Consider the following 16,032-nt stretch of genomic DNA (forward strand, 5'->3'; position numbering starts at 1 on the left):
AAATCATACATACAAAGTAACAAAAGTAAATGAGCTAAAAGGTACCAGTATCGTATTGCATATCCCTGAGCAGGTGTACGTCAAAACATGGATGCTATAAAAATATAGTGCATTTTCTTTTTGCCTCTCTACAAACTAATATTTTGTCAAAAGATATGAACAATGACTTATAAAATAGAGCAAACATCACACTGTCAGATGAAGAACTTTTTTAAAAGAAAATCTAACACAATATCATAAAAATGTTCCACTGAAAAGGTTGGTTTGGTGAATGCAAAACGAAAGTGAAAGAAGGGAAAATAGATTTATAGTTCGAGACTACTTTTCTGTCCGATCTTCGTGGACTCACCCTATTTTCTTTGCGGGAAATTATTTTTTCACATGTCCTTAGAAATGCTACATAAGTGAAAGTTTTATTGAATCAATTTACATATTTTTTAAAAAATCCTAAAAATATGCACTTCACTATAGAAGTCTATGGGAAAATTAATACGATACTGAGACCAAAACTGGGAGCATGGACCAGGTGCACAGGTAGGGTAAGCGTCCTCTGCTTTTCTAGAAACACCCGCCAAGTTGCTCATCAAAAGTGAGGTCCGGGGTAGACAAACGAGGGAAGGAAAACTATGACCCGTTGAAAAAATCAGTTTTCATGGTGCTGATGGATACACCATAACGATCCACGAGTTCATGATAACGACCATAAAACTTCTGTAGTGATGATTTCAATCTTGTAGCAACATAAGTAGAACACATTCCACTACAGCTATTAAATTGACTAGACTATTTAATTGGTCACAAGGTATTAGTTACAAATAATATCGAAATAAAAACATAACCACAAAGAAAACAAGAAATAAAAGAAAGAAATACAAAAATAACGCAATGTCAAACGTTGTCAGCATGTAATGGGTAGTATGATAATGTAATTTACATTTCGACATTACATGCTCATTACTAAGTCAAATCAGTGCTATATATTGAGAAGGGAAACCCTAACAGATTTTAATGTGTACAGATCAACATATTTAAGCCAGAAGAGTAATGCTTGCTATGACCTAGGTTCAATAGTACGGGCTATTGTTGTAGATAGTGTAATTTGATGAGATAGTGTTACACAAAATTGTGTCAAACATATTTAGTAGGTGGTTTGATGTCATTTATCATTCTAAGGATCGTGTGTCTCGAGATCGGAGGTTAACTTGATTGGAGCGTAGTTAAAAGCAAATTCTTAAAACAGAAGTTGACATTTAATCTATATATATTTGAACATCCAATGCTTTGTGTGATTTCATTATTAACTCTTTGGTTAAACGGGTCTTTGCATATTTTTTGTTTGTCAATGCTTTATCAGATGTGTTAAATGAATTGTTGACTTTCGGGTCAAAAAATGTATTTTTTAAATTTTTATTGCGTCTTTTACAGGTTACGCCAAAATTGTTTATATGAACAGTTTGACTTGCCTGAATAATGAATTCGGGGGCGATATTGATCAGTCACATTTCGACACACGTGTTGAATTTATAAAAAAAACATATATGAAAATGGGAACAGTTATGTTAATGTATGGATTCAGTCGAAAGCTGCCTTAACTTTCCGAGTTGTTATTTTTTTTTTATTTTTGTATGTCCATGATGACATTTGCTTTGCATGTTTAACTTTTAGTGGATTTTGCAATAAGCTAATGAAGCATATTCTGCTTTAATTTATTGTTGCGTGTTATTGGTTGTTTCATTTTTTAAGAATTCGTGCAATTGCTTTGAATTGTTGAATATTCAGTGGAACGCCACTTATTTTGTTATTTCAGCACTGCTACATACGTGTATGTGATAGACTATTTTGTGCCAACTGAAGGATAATCGATAGGCATGCGTCGATCATGCTCAATATTCATTTCCGCGAGGAAAATTCTTTTTTTCCACCCAAGCCCTTCCTCGCGGAAGTGTGTATTTAGAAACCTCATCAACTTATCACAAAAGAGACTATTCCACAACTTTGTCGTGTATAACATCAAACGTAATTTGATTCATTTTTTTTTATTCTCATACACAGATGGAAAGAAGATTTTTTATTTGTTACAGAGAAATTAGGCGTGGCTTCTGCTCATAAAAAGGGTGAACGATTCATCTATACGGGAATCAGTAAAAAAAAACGACCGTAAATTAGTTTTTGTATTTCTTATAGATAAAGTATATTACAAACACTGTGGAATCAGCCTCATATCTTGACGTACACTTGAAATCGATGACCAAACTTTACGGCAAACGTGATGATATTTCATTCAGAATTGTCGACTTTCCTTTCATCTGTGGCAATATCCCTTCAGCACCTGCGCATGGAGTGTTCATAACACAACTCATACGTTATGCCAGAGCTTGCCGAAAGTATGCAGACTTTTTGTATCTCGCTATAATTCTAACAAATTAGCGTCTGGAACAGGGTTATGTTGCTACAAGATTGAAGTCATCACTACAGAAGTTTTGTGGTCGTCATCATGAACTCGTGGATGGTTACGGTGTACCTATCTGCGCCATGAAAACTGGTTTGTTCAATGTGTCATAGTTTTCATTTCCTCTTTCGTCTACCCCGGGATTGACATTTTATGGACAACTCGCCGGGTGTTTCTAGAAAAGTAGAGGACGCTTACCCTACCGGTGCACCTGGTCCATGCTCCCAGTTTTTAGTGGAGTCCGAGTTGCTCATTTGCTTTTGTTGCTTTGTATGTATGATTTTGTTTGCTTTGTGTTCTTTTTTGTCTGTTTTCCATGGCTGGTCTTTGTCCCTGGATTGCATTCCGCTATAAACGTGGTTCCCTTGATCGCTCTTGTTACGTATTCATCCTCAAAATACGTGTATGTAATAGTAAATATTAACACCAAACGTAGTTAACAGTTTTAGGCATTATTATTAGCTCCATATATTAACAATTAAAATGTATTTAATTGCATACAGAGAAACTTGATTTGACTGTTGCTCTTAAAAGGGGTGAAAAAATATATCTACACAAAGATGGAGGTATTAGTTCAAAGCTCACCATCGATCAAATCAAACATGTGCATAAGCAAGATTCGCTTATAGTAGAAGATATTTGGTACAACAAACACGCCGCCGTTGTATGTTCTAAATCAAGTTAGGATGAAGAATAATATACTGACATGTATAAGGACAAAGTTGTGTTTTTCTTTGGTTTGCGTTCTAGGTAGCGGGTAGGTCTTGCAGTAAAAAGATACAATCATCCAGACAAGCATACGACACTTTTGTTTTTATTTCTGTGCTTTAGGTTTTGTATTGCGTTTCTACTTTCTCATCTTTGCTTTTTATATGCATATTGTAACAATATTTTGACATTCCTAAGTCTGTAGATCCTTATTGTTTCATAAATTCAAATTTGGGCCATGTACTTACTTAGTCTCCTATTTTGGACGCTTCCGTTTATTTTTATTGTATATAAACATGTGAAAAGTATTGCCTACATGTATTTGAGCAATAATTTAGTTTTTTTGGTTTTTTTTCTTCTGGATATTCTATTGTTACAGGACTGTAGATTTGTTTTTACGTTTTAATACTGTATACATTACCTGCATTTAGCTTTTTGTCCTTGCAAACGTGACGTATATATGGTATTTAATAACTACATATACTGCAAAAACTTTGTTTTCACTTATACATTGACATTCCTAGCTATAGCCATAAAACAGATCAGGGTGTAGTCGTCTTAAAAAAGTTCGGGAAAATGTTGGATGTAACACATTAATAAAACCAGTGATCGCATCAAGTGATCACAGGCGGTTATCGTTATTCATACTGCAATAGATTTAAACATCAATTTACATAACAAAACTTCGATCAGATCGGTCACTGGTCATCGGTTCTCGATCCATCAGCGATAAGTCAGCGGTCATCGATCCGACAAATCGTTATGTGGATCGGTTCAAGGATTGTATCTGGTTCATATCATTCCAATTGACTTATGACAGGACTCTATTAAAAACGTAATGACCTGTTAGTAGTACCGTTTACATATTCGTTCGTGTTTTTTCCGGGCATCCAGGTGAGTCAAATTTATTGTTCACTAACACGTGTATCTTGAGGTTGTTTTGCCATGATTTGCTTTAATAATATTTATACGTAATTCTATGGATGTAATGTAAAGGCTTCCAAAGTATTCAGTATCAATAGCAGTATATTCTGGCAAAAACAAATCTCCTGTAATGGCTTCAAAGTTTTCATCGAACGGACAAGAAGTTTGAAACGTTTTCTTTTTTTTAAATACATCACCTAATAAGATATAATGAACCTTTATATCTATGAGGTGCGTTCTGTGCTATATGAATGTAGTAAGAAAAAAATATCATATTTGGTAGCTTAGCTAAAAGCTACAATATGAAAAAATGTTTTGTGTTTTTTTTTTTGTTTTTTGTTTTTTTTTTTTCAAAGAACGTCAGAAAATGCTTTTCTTGATACGTTCCCACCAAATGCAGGTCCGGGTGTCAAAAGAATAGGCCTGCAACAGCGCTAAGCTTGTCGTAAAAGGCGAATAAATAGTGCTCAGGAACCTAGCCAGGGGCTAGGGGCTCCCCCCACAGAGCCATTGGGATGTGTGCCCAGGTGGTGGAATTGGGTATCCCTGGCGTGTTAAATGCTGGGGTTGTCAGGCTATCATACGGAAAACCTGACTGCAAACCATATTGGTGCACCGTGTTGGGAAAGATGCCACGTTCCTCGCACGTTGAAGAACCCTGCTGTGGTATTCGCGCGGAATAGGAACCTTTGCGCCCATCCACAGGAGGCTAAATTGCCCGACCCTACCCATTCCCCTATTTCTAGTGGCAATCAGAATTTGTCGACCCTATTATCCTTGTGTCCCATCCTTTGTTTTCATTTCATTATCATTCATGTTCTTTTTTTCATCCTTTTAATGTTCATCGCCTGAATATAGCTGAGATATTGCTGCTTGGGCGTTAAACCCCAACAATCAATAATCATACATTTCCCGATAAACATTTCACGAGATACTTTATGTCTGTTTCAGTCATAAATCGACGGTACATGGTAATATAAATAATTTCTTTGTCTAGTAGTGTTACTGCACATTAGGACAGTGATATAGCTTTAATATTTTCTGGACGAGACTGCTAATTTCAGTAAGTCACGATTTTTCTCTTAATTTTTCCCCATGACTTGTTTATTAACTTTTTTACAATACGATGAATTGGTATCACACATCGTTCTAAAGTTGCTTATACCAAGGTACAAAAACTAAAAGCAACCCGTATAATCTAATAATATTTCGATTCTACTTAGAATTAAGACTTGTTCCTTCATCAAAGACTTTTTGGGTTGTAAATATTTTAATTGCCGGACTTGTCAAAGTACAAATAAAAGTGTATACAATACAAAAACTATCGATAAAGGACCGGATTAATGTGGTGTTTATGGTAGGCTAATCAGCTGCAAATTATAGTCTATAGTGAACAGATAATACCGGGAAGTACGTATTCAGGGAAGTAAGGAAACATGGCTAGTGATGTAGTAAACAAGAACTTTGTAAGTGGACGTTCTCAATCGTTACTCCTCGAAAGGACATAAAATCCAATCCGGAAGACATATTTCAAAAATGTCTGGTCAAAGTTAGAACATTGAAGTCATCACTACAGAAATTTTATAGACGACACCATGAACTCGTGGGTCATTACAGTGCATCCGTCTTTGACATGAGGACTAATTTGTTCAACGTTTCATATGTTTCCTTTCCCTTTTCGCTTACCATGGACTTGACTTTTTATGAGCAACTCGGCAGGTGTTTCTAGAAAAGCAAAGAATGCTACCTTGGTTCCCTTGATTACTCATTCATGGTATTGAATGCTCAAGGAGAGTGTTCTTGAAACACTTCCTCTTTTAATGTAAAACCAGCTCCCAATTGCTTGAATGCCGCCATTAATAATGTCAAATTGTTTTGGATGTCAATTTTATTGAATAAGTTTACATGAAGAATACGTCAAAATATATTTCAGACAGTTTGGGATTTGAATCATAAAGATTAAGCATTGTTTTCCAGAATTCACCAAAGTCCGTTTAACATTTTTATCTTGTTTTGTGCGTGAATGGTCCGATTTTACAATCGATAAAGTCAGAGAAAACTGTTTTTAATCCTATAACAAAGTATGATTTATTGATTGATTGTTGGGGGCTTAACGCACGAGCAGCAATATTTCAGCTATATGAACATGAAAGGGATAAAAAAATGAATATAAATGGATGATGATGAAATAAAAAAAGGATGGGACACAAGGATAATAGGGTCAACAAATTTTGATTGCAACAAGATAAAAGGGAGGGATGGGTAGAGTCGGGCAATTTAGCCTCCTATGGCGGAGCGCAAAGGTTCCTACTCACGGGAGAATACCACAGCAGGGTTCTTTACCGTGCAAAGAACGTGGCATCTTTCCCCACACGGTGCACCACTATGGTTTGCGCCCAGGTTCTCCGTATTATAGCCTGACAACCGCAGCATGTAACACGCCAAGGGTACCCCATTCCACCACCTGGAACCTGCACGGTGCTATAACGAAATCTCACTAAAAAATGCATGAACAGTTGTATTAAAGTCTTTTTCGGTTAAGGTATTCTTAAAGAATTTGCTCAATTTTGTATTGATTACGGCGTGCGAAGTAATCGATAGTTTTTATACAATTGTTTACGCTTTAAAATGCCAACAAGCAAGAACTGGTCAAAATATATAAAATTCTTGTTAATAAACTTTTTATTTAAAAAATGAATAAAATAATACTATGTGAACTGCAGACCTTTGGTCATACACCATTGAAAGTAAAGTCAAATCATCGAGTTCAGTGACAAGAAGTAATCAAACTCTCCAAAAATGAACATTTTGCTTCTAAAACTGATTCAAAGCTTGATAAATTCTAGATATGTACAATTTCATGTACTCAACAAATTTAAAGGTATGGCGATACAATAGATGTGTGAAAAAAATAAAATCGCCAGAATCCAATATTCTCGAATGTATAGGGTTTTATTTGTTTGTTTGTTTGTTTTTTTTTTTGTACAAGTCCTTTATCAGAGGAGTATTTAAAGGAGATTTTAATACGCTTTGATTATATTATATTCTATGGACGGAGAGATATCGATTTCTTTTCTTGTGAAATTATTTTATAATCATGCAGGCTTTGACACACCCTGAAACTTTAATTATATCTAACACTAAAAATATTGAAATGTGTTTTGTTAACAAATCAATTGCATAATGCTTATATGCAATATATACAGAACGCTTGGATTGATTCCCATAAACCGGTATGAACCAACTGTCCTTAATTCTTGATTTTGTTAGATATTCTTAATGTATGTTTTTAAATGATAAAGAAGCGCCAAACAATGTTTGACTGTATAAACATATCATATGTAGACTGCAAAAAGTAACGTTTTTGCAGTGGATATTTTCTGCAGAATGAATCAAAGCTATTGTCTGATTGTTAATTATCAGATATTTTTAATGTTTGTGTAAAAAATGTGGATAAAGACCTCGTACAAATACATAAATATGTGAGCGCCTCTACACGCCGACATTATAAAATCCCTCCAACATGTCTGGACGGTCATCTTCCACCCTTTTTCATTACTTAATTTTAGACTGGAAGTTATGGAGGTAGACTTCGGGTAATGGACACAAATCATTGGAGTGTTTGTATTCAGTATTTTACATCAATATCATATAAGCATCAGAGTAACTTGATCTGATTTCATTCTTTTTCAAATAAAAGATTGATACAAGTATATCAATTCTTTTAAGGGTTATGTCACTTAGCCTAGGTCTACCACCTTAAATGTTTTACTCTGTATGGAATTGAACGTGGCGCAAACTTTGACACTATTCAAAGCTGTGCAACGTCATCATAAGAAATCCAAGTTGATAGCCGTTTTCGAACACAAATCGCAATAAAAGAATAACATGTGTTCATGGTCTTGCGGTTCGTTAACATTAACATGCTACAGCTACAGGATAAGCACTAAAATGTTGTGGTTAAGTCTTTATATAAATCAAACAGAAGGTGATTCGTTCATGTCAAAAACCTACCAAATTTATTTTTCTTTCTTAATCAGAACACTATTAGAGCATCACTATTGATTTGTCATTCTGTTGTTGTACTTAAACGATAGAAAATACAGATTGTGTGTTAAAATACTTTAGAGGAGTTTACGGGAAACAAGATTATAGCGAAAATCAAAATAATGTAATCCAGGCACAGAGACCAGGTAAGGAAAACAGACAAACACATCAAAGAACATAAAGTAACTAAAATCATACATACAAAGAAACAAAAGTAAATGAGCAACTCGGAATCAACTAAAAACTAGTAGCAATACCAAGATGCACCGGTAGGGTAAGCGTCCTCTGCTTTTCTAGCTTTTCAACTTCTATTGTGATGGCTTCTATTTGGTGGCAACTTAACCCTGTTCAAGACGCTTAATTGTAAAGTAGTTTAGCGCGTAACAAAAAGTCTTAGTAGTAACGGCAATCTTTGGCATAACGTATGCGTATTATCAGATTATAATAGCATTAAATGATTTTTTAACACTGTATATTTATATTTCCCACACTCAGTTAAAATCCCGACTTAAAAACATTATACATCGTTGTTTTTCCACAAAAAATGATACACCTAGATACAAATATGTAGTTCGTGGTAGAGATTCCTTATACTTTTTCCAAATATACAGAAGATGTTTACATAATGCTGGAATTTTTAATCGACAACATATTTGCCTAGTGTGGTGGACGCGTTTTTCAACAAACCGTCGGCATTCCAATGGAAATAAACTGAGCTCCACTATTTGCTTACCTATTCCTTTACTCTTATGAGGCTAGCTTTAAAGCTGATTTGATCCAAAAGAAAGAATATCGTTTAGCTAGATCCTTTAATCTCAGTTTCCACTATATATATGACGTATATTCTTTAAACAATCCTTATTCCGGGGACTTAATGCATCGCATCTACCCCAAAGAACTTGAAATAAAGGATATTACAGACACTGTGAAGTAAGCCTTATATCTTGACCTACACTTAGAAATCGATGGTAAAGAAAATTGGGATATTGGGATGTTGCCACAGATGAAAGGAAAATAGACAAATCTGAATGAAAAGTCATCACGTTTGCCGTAAAATTTGGTCAATAGTTTTCCTTTACAATCGATTTCTAAGAGTAGGTCAAGATATAATGAATTTTAACGGAGTATAGGGAATAGAAGTATAAAGTGTTGAAAAATCAAGGTTGCATTTCTGCTGTTAATTTTTAATCGATCCTCCTCTTGGGACTTCGAATAAACAAAGATAACTTTACAGCAACTTCTTCACAATAATCGTTATAACGTAAGCTAAGCCGGTGATGCTGGATTGATCATTGTAAAATGTAGTAAATATTCAATCTGTAACAATGGATTGTCACTTTGTACCACGCTGAAGCTGTTGCAACAGGATTGTGTTGCTACAAGATTGAAGAAATCACTGCAGAAATTTGAAGTCGTGATCATATATTCAATGTTCACCATGTCAGGTTTTCCTTCTAAATATTGTCTGCACCGTACTGGATGTTTTATGAGCAATTCGGCGGGTAATTCTAGAAAAGAAGAGGAGGCTTACTCGGCCAGTGAATCTAGTCTATGCTCCCAGTTTTTTGTTGAGTCCGAGTTCGCGTTTATTTTATTTTATTTTTTTTATTTTTTTAAAATTTTTTTTGTACGCGTTATTTTTATTATTAAACGTTCTTTGTTGTCTTTGTCTGTTTTTCCAGCCTGGTTTTTATCTATGTACCCAAATCTTGGTTAATTTTGGTTTAGTCCAAGTTCGCGTTGGTTTCTTTGTACGTGTTTTTTTTTCTTTTTTTTTAACATTCTTTGTTATGTTTGTCTATTTTCCCTGTCTAGTTTTTTTTATCTATGTACTCAAATCTTGGACACTTCGATACTCCTTTGAAAAGGAAAAAAATATATTTAGATGTGGAATACTCAGCAATTCTGTCAGACAATGTTAACAGGTTTCAAAGTGAATTCCGATGAGGCAGAGCGAGGTCAACAAAAATACGCTTCTAGTTGGAAAATTGAAAATTATCATATTAGTTGTATCCATTCGAAACATCACACACATATTTAATTTTTGGAGAGATAAAAATATGAAATACTCACATTGTACATATTACAACATAGCGTATTCTGGTATCTTATAGAATTGAGTAGTAGGCCATACCAGGTCATCAATTTAACGGATACAAAGTAATATCGACCTGTTTAATGGATAATTATTCCAAGTTGATATATATATATTTATAAACTAAATCCTTCAATTATTTTAAATTAATGTTATTGTTGACGTTCACTGAACCGTGCAGAGATCAAATGATGGTATTTTCACATAGGAAAGCATAATTAAGTGATATTTTATTGTCTGAGAAATGGATTTTTGACATGTATGTTTCTGATTTTCCCATTTTGCCTGATTCTTAAAACACTTACACTTAAGAGAGATGTTCAGTTCAACTTTACACTTTGGTCTTGATCTAATATTGGCACATTGGATTGATATTAAAATGTACAGGTTCGCTAGCCGATAACGACATCCAAACCTACAAGTAAAATTGAGTGAAAATATTATAAAAATAACGATTACAAACTGCTGCCGTCAACTAATCGTGAAGTTAAGATTGACTTGTATATCTTCGTACCGATAGGCAATGAATCAAAAACACTTTGAGTTTTATTGATAATGGCATATTCGATGATCTGTATTTCGAAAACAAAATTTCATTTTGAACGTACTTTTGAATTATTATTTTCCATACAATATCATATATACATATATTTAAAACTTAGGCATAAGTGCTATTGATTTAGATCTTTAAGTTCTTTTAAATTTAAATTTCGAACATGAAACCCAAAACGTCAGTTCTGTTGTGCGTAATCATCTTCATTTTAAATATCAATTACATTTTTCAATGCAAACCATACTACTTTGTGAACCAATTCGCAATGAGAAATGTTTAAAACTTTAAATCATGTTGAGTCCTCATTTTTTAACATATTGAAAAATCTTTATTTATTTACATATTGCTAGGCAGCTATTCCCTTTTACAACAATGAGAAGGCCATGCGAGTACAGTAATGAACCACTAGTTCGTGATGAAATGACAACCTTGGTTTTTTTTTTTTTTTTTTTTTTTTTGTAATGATGACTAACAAGAGACGATTTTGTTATCCACTTTGTTAAAATTATATATATGATGTAATGTACATTCCCCTGCAGACGGATTTAACATCTCAAAGATGATACGATATTCTAGAGTCAGCAATACGTGTTTTGCTTTAGGACAACGGCTCTGACGATCGATAGGAATCGCTATTCTTCTTGAGTAACACGCCGGAAGTGTGTCAAAAAAGAAACAGAGTAATTGGTTCACATTCAAAACAATCACTTCTAAACGTCATGCGGAAGTTCCGAAATGCATCACCTCCCACAACATCATTTTGAGCCATTCTACATATATAGAACGTCACTAACTCAACGTCGCTTCTGAAAGATTGAACAGTGCTAATAACTTTAATGTATATTTTGATTAAACCTATTTCTAAAGTAAAACCAATATGTTTTAGTAATTCAATTGAAAAATGAACAAATATCATAAATATGATTCGTGACATCGGCGATCTTATCTTAGGAAACAGATCCTCCAAGCATGATTTCAAGATTTATTTTTCTTTTGCGTCCCATTTGGTTCCTCCGGGCTTCGCTTCAATTTTTCTTTTTAGTATTTGCTTTATCCAATGTTATATGCTGTTTATATATCATTCTTATATTCGTGGGAACCGATTTTGTGGTTTAAAGAAAAAAAACGCCAGTTCGTAGTTTCTTTAATGTGTTTATTTGACCAAATTATCACACAATTTAAGGGAAATTTCCATTTCATTATTCTAATTATGTTCATGTCTCTTTTTGGACGAGTAATCAAGGGAACCAAGGTAATAGCGGTAATCAAAAGAATGTAATCCAGTGACAAAGACCACATGGAAAACCGACATACACAACAAAGAACATATAGTAACTAAAATCAAACATACAAAGTAACAAAAGCAAATGAGCAACTCGGACTCCACTAAAAACTGGAAATAATTATCAAAATTTCGAAGTATTATGTTTTGTTTTAAGGCTACATATTTAGCTATTCTTGCAAAATGAATTTTTTTAATGATTATGACTAGTAGCTAGTGCAATCATAAGAGCTAAAGGGCGGTGTATGTCAACGTTTAAGACATATGCATAGAGTCCAGATTTTATCTTAGGTATTTTGATTGATAAGAATATAGTGAGATACATGTATCTTAACGATTTTCTAGTTTTTAATTAAATTCCTTATGAAAAACTTTTTTTATATGAAGGTACATTTTACAAGAATTAGGGATTGCACTTGTCACAATCTTGGTTTCTAGGGGTTGATACATGTAGAAGTAAACTCTAATTTCTAGGGTTCTATGCTTTATTGCCAAAAAAAGTTAATGCCCTGTAAAATAAAATTATATTTAATACACAGACCAAGATAAATAATAGCATTTTGCTAATCAAGATAATATTAAAAAATAACCATATACTCCATATTCAAATGAAGCAAATTATAACAAATGGTAAACTATCTAATCAAACATATTAAATAGAAAAAAAAACAGCGTCAGAGCATAAGGATAAAGTGCATACAGTAAGCGTAAAAATAGCAAAGCAAGTACATAAGCAAAGAAAAAACTCAAAAATACACTTAGCTTACCTCGCATATCGTGCAAGAGGCACTTTTGTAAATGGTCACGGGAATAGTAAAAGTCCCCAGTACTACTGTATTTTACCTGAAGTATCAAAAATGGCTTACTGTATTTATAGTTTAAAACAATTACTTTATGAAAACAATATGTGATCGATTTAAAGACTTACACTTTCACTTTCGAGCGGTCCACTCGAATTGTTAAATGAATCCAGGGTATTATAGTGTAAGGGAGGGAAACCAATTACAAAAGGTGTGGAAAATTTTTTTTTGGTATTTAGTTATACCATTTCTGAAACGGACCTTTTTTCACTTGACTTTGACTTAAGTACATTATCATTACTATCTGACGGGTAGTATAGACAAAATTCGCCGTTATAACAGCCCGTGACTCGTTATAAATATAGAATTCATGCTTCTTTACCTCAATTAAGCTTATAACTAATATATATGACAAATGTTTCTAAAAGATAGCAGTGTCAATATTTTTATTTTTCATACCGGGTTGTTCAAATATTTGATTTTTTTTTCATTTACTTTGCAAAGTGGTTTTGTTCTTTCAGTTGTTACAGCCTGGTATAGAATTAAAAATTGGATATTTATATGCGTACTAAACTAAATGAATGGAATATATTAGGATGCAAACGCCCCTGCATCACAACACATTTCATTCATTTATTTTGTACATATAAACATCAAATTAATTCAAATTCAGTTTTTTTTTTTTAAATTAAATTAATTTGATCATGTAACTTTTACACTTATTTTGCAACTTGTTTAACCCAATAAGACATTTTTTGTGTGAGCATATTTTGTTTTTGTTCCGGTTTTTGTAGTATAAATGGCTCCTTGCCTTTGTTGTTCGTTCGTGTCTTTATTTCTTCTTTAAGAGATATAATAACAATACCATAAACAATTAAATACAAACTATAGATGCAATGTAACCAGGAAGTGGAAGAGTAATCAAGGGAACCAAGGTTATAGCGGTAATCAAAAGAATGTAATCCAGGGACAAAGACCAGACATGGAAAATAGACATACACAACAAAGAACATAAAGTAACTAAAATCATACATACAAAGTAACAAAAGTAAATGAACAACTCGGACTCCACTAAAAACTGGGAGCATGGACCAGGTGCACCGGTAGGGTAAGCGTCCTCTGCTTTTCTAGAGACACCCGCCGAGTTGCTCATAAAAAGTCAAGTCCGGGGTAGATATGAACATGAACATAAAATCGGAGTTCACATGTTAAATATATACATAGTCGTTACATTCTGAGACGTTTGTATAATATTGATTTGTTGTGACATGCATCATAAATTTGATCCTCTATCCTACATAATAACATCTACATGAACTGTCCCGTACTACCATACATCGTGTACTAATATAAGTTAAGATAACAGAACTTATAGAAGGGTCTGAAAAATTCCCAACGATGTTAGAACTGTCAAAAACAAAGCAAAGTTTGGTCGTTTCCTCCGCGGGACACGAACTCGTACCGCTGTGACATCTATGGCAACACCGCCTGCACAAAGTTCAGCGCCCTAAACCACTCGGCCAGCTATGCTATATATAAATATAGCTTTCACTGATCGGGTCATTCCTCCTCGTAGGATTAATCTAGGGCTGTAACTTTGTACATGATGTATACAAACACACACACACACATGCGTATACCTAGTATATATAAGTTTAATTAGGTGTTTTCTGCATTAGCTTTGCCCCGGAACTCAGGAGTAAATTAAGCTTTCAAGGCATTGTATAACATGAACGTGTTATTATCTCATGAAATTGAATGTATCGACTTCGATTGATGTCAATGGTTTTCCTAAAACTACCTGATTTTAAAAATAAAACTTGAAGTCGGCCTTTTTATTTTCCTTTTAAAATAAACTCTTGTAGTTTTTAAAAAGAAGTTTTTTTTTTTAGGTTTGCTTTAAAATAAGTCTCATGATTACATAAAGATTCATCTCACAGGGTCTGTCATGTTTAATATAGTCATTGACCGGGCTCAAATTAATTCATAAAAAATATTTTTAACTTCTATATTTATTCAGATCTAAAACTTTATCACAAACATGTTCACAGGATGGCGAATTTACTCCAAACTTTATCTTCCTCCGCGTATGACCTGAAACACAGAAAATAAGTTTAATCTATAGTGATTCAGAAATAACATTAAAATGTAAGGAAACAATATAACGATCTATTAAGTAAGAAGCAACAATTTGCATCATGTACACTAGTCTAAATGAATTAATTAATTATACAATAATTCAATCTGAATTTCATTTGTTAATCCATTTGGATTTATTCACAATACCTTTAAATACTTACAAATTCTATGTGAACACATCAAATGCTATTATTCAATATTTTTATATGCAAAATTGTCAGTAGTACTACATGATTTGACACTTATACCATTTTACTGAAAATCAAAAAAAAATATATTATCCATATAAATGTAAATAATATAATTATAACATCATGATATTTAAATTAATTGTTCAAAGTAATTCATTGACTACCACTAAAACTCTGTCTGAGCTGAAGGCATTAATTGCCACATAAACAAAGGGGAACAATTTGTAAACAAACACAAAATATATTGATCTTTACGGAAGGTTTTAAAACGACCAAATCTAGTAGTAACACATTTCTATACAGATAAGAAGCCATAGATATTGTCACGAAAGTGAAATTATACGAATATATTCAATGTTGTTCTGAAATTTCTTTTCCGACAAAATTTGTCGTTGGAACTCTCCGTTACTCCCCATTAGAACCAAAATTTCAACTGTTGATTCCGGTAACATACTTCATTGTATAGCTACAAAAAATATATAGTCAAAAATCTGTAGGCAAATATAAATTTCATTCTCAAAACCAGCCTGGTATATGTACGGAGTTAAGAGAAATCACACTTTTACCTCGCAATTCTACACCTACTTGGTGGATCTGCCATCTTTGTATCCTGGTTTGCATACCCCAGATGAATCAATCATTAATCACTATTATTTAAGCATAGTAAAATATCATTACAGATCAAGCATGAAAAAGAATATAGAAGATTACGACTAAAATTGCAATACAATCACCAGTTTCCCAAAGTTCGTCTGTCAATCGGTCGAAGTCAAATAGTAAAACATATTTCACATTCATACAAGTCAAATGATATTTTTTTACACAATACATAAAATATTCATAT

This window comes from Perna viridis, chromosome 8, assembly GCF_037379345.1.
Source record: "Perna viridis isolate PV_CMFRI_1.1 ecotype Kerala chromosome 8, ASM3737934v1, whole genome shotgun sequence".
NCBI lineage: Eukaryota > Metazoa > Mollusca > Bivalvia > Mytilida > Mytilidae > Perna > Perna viridis.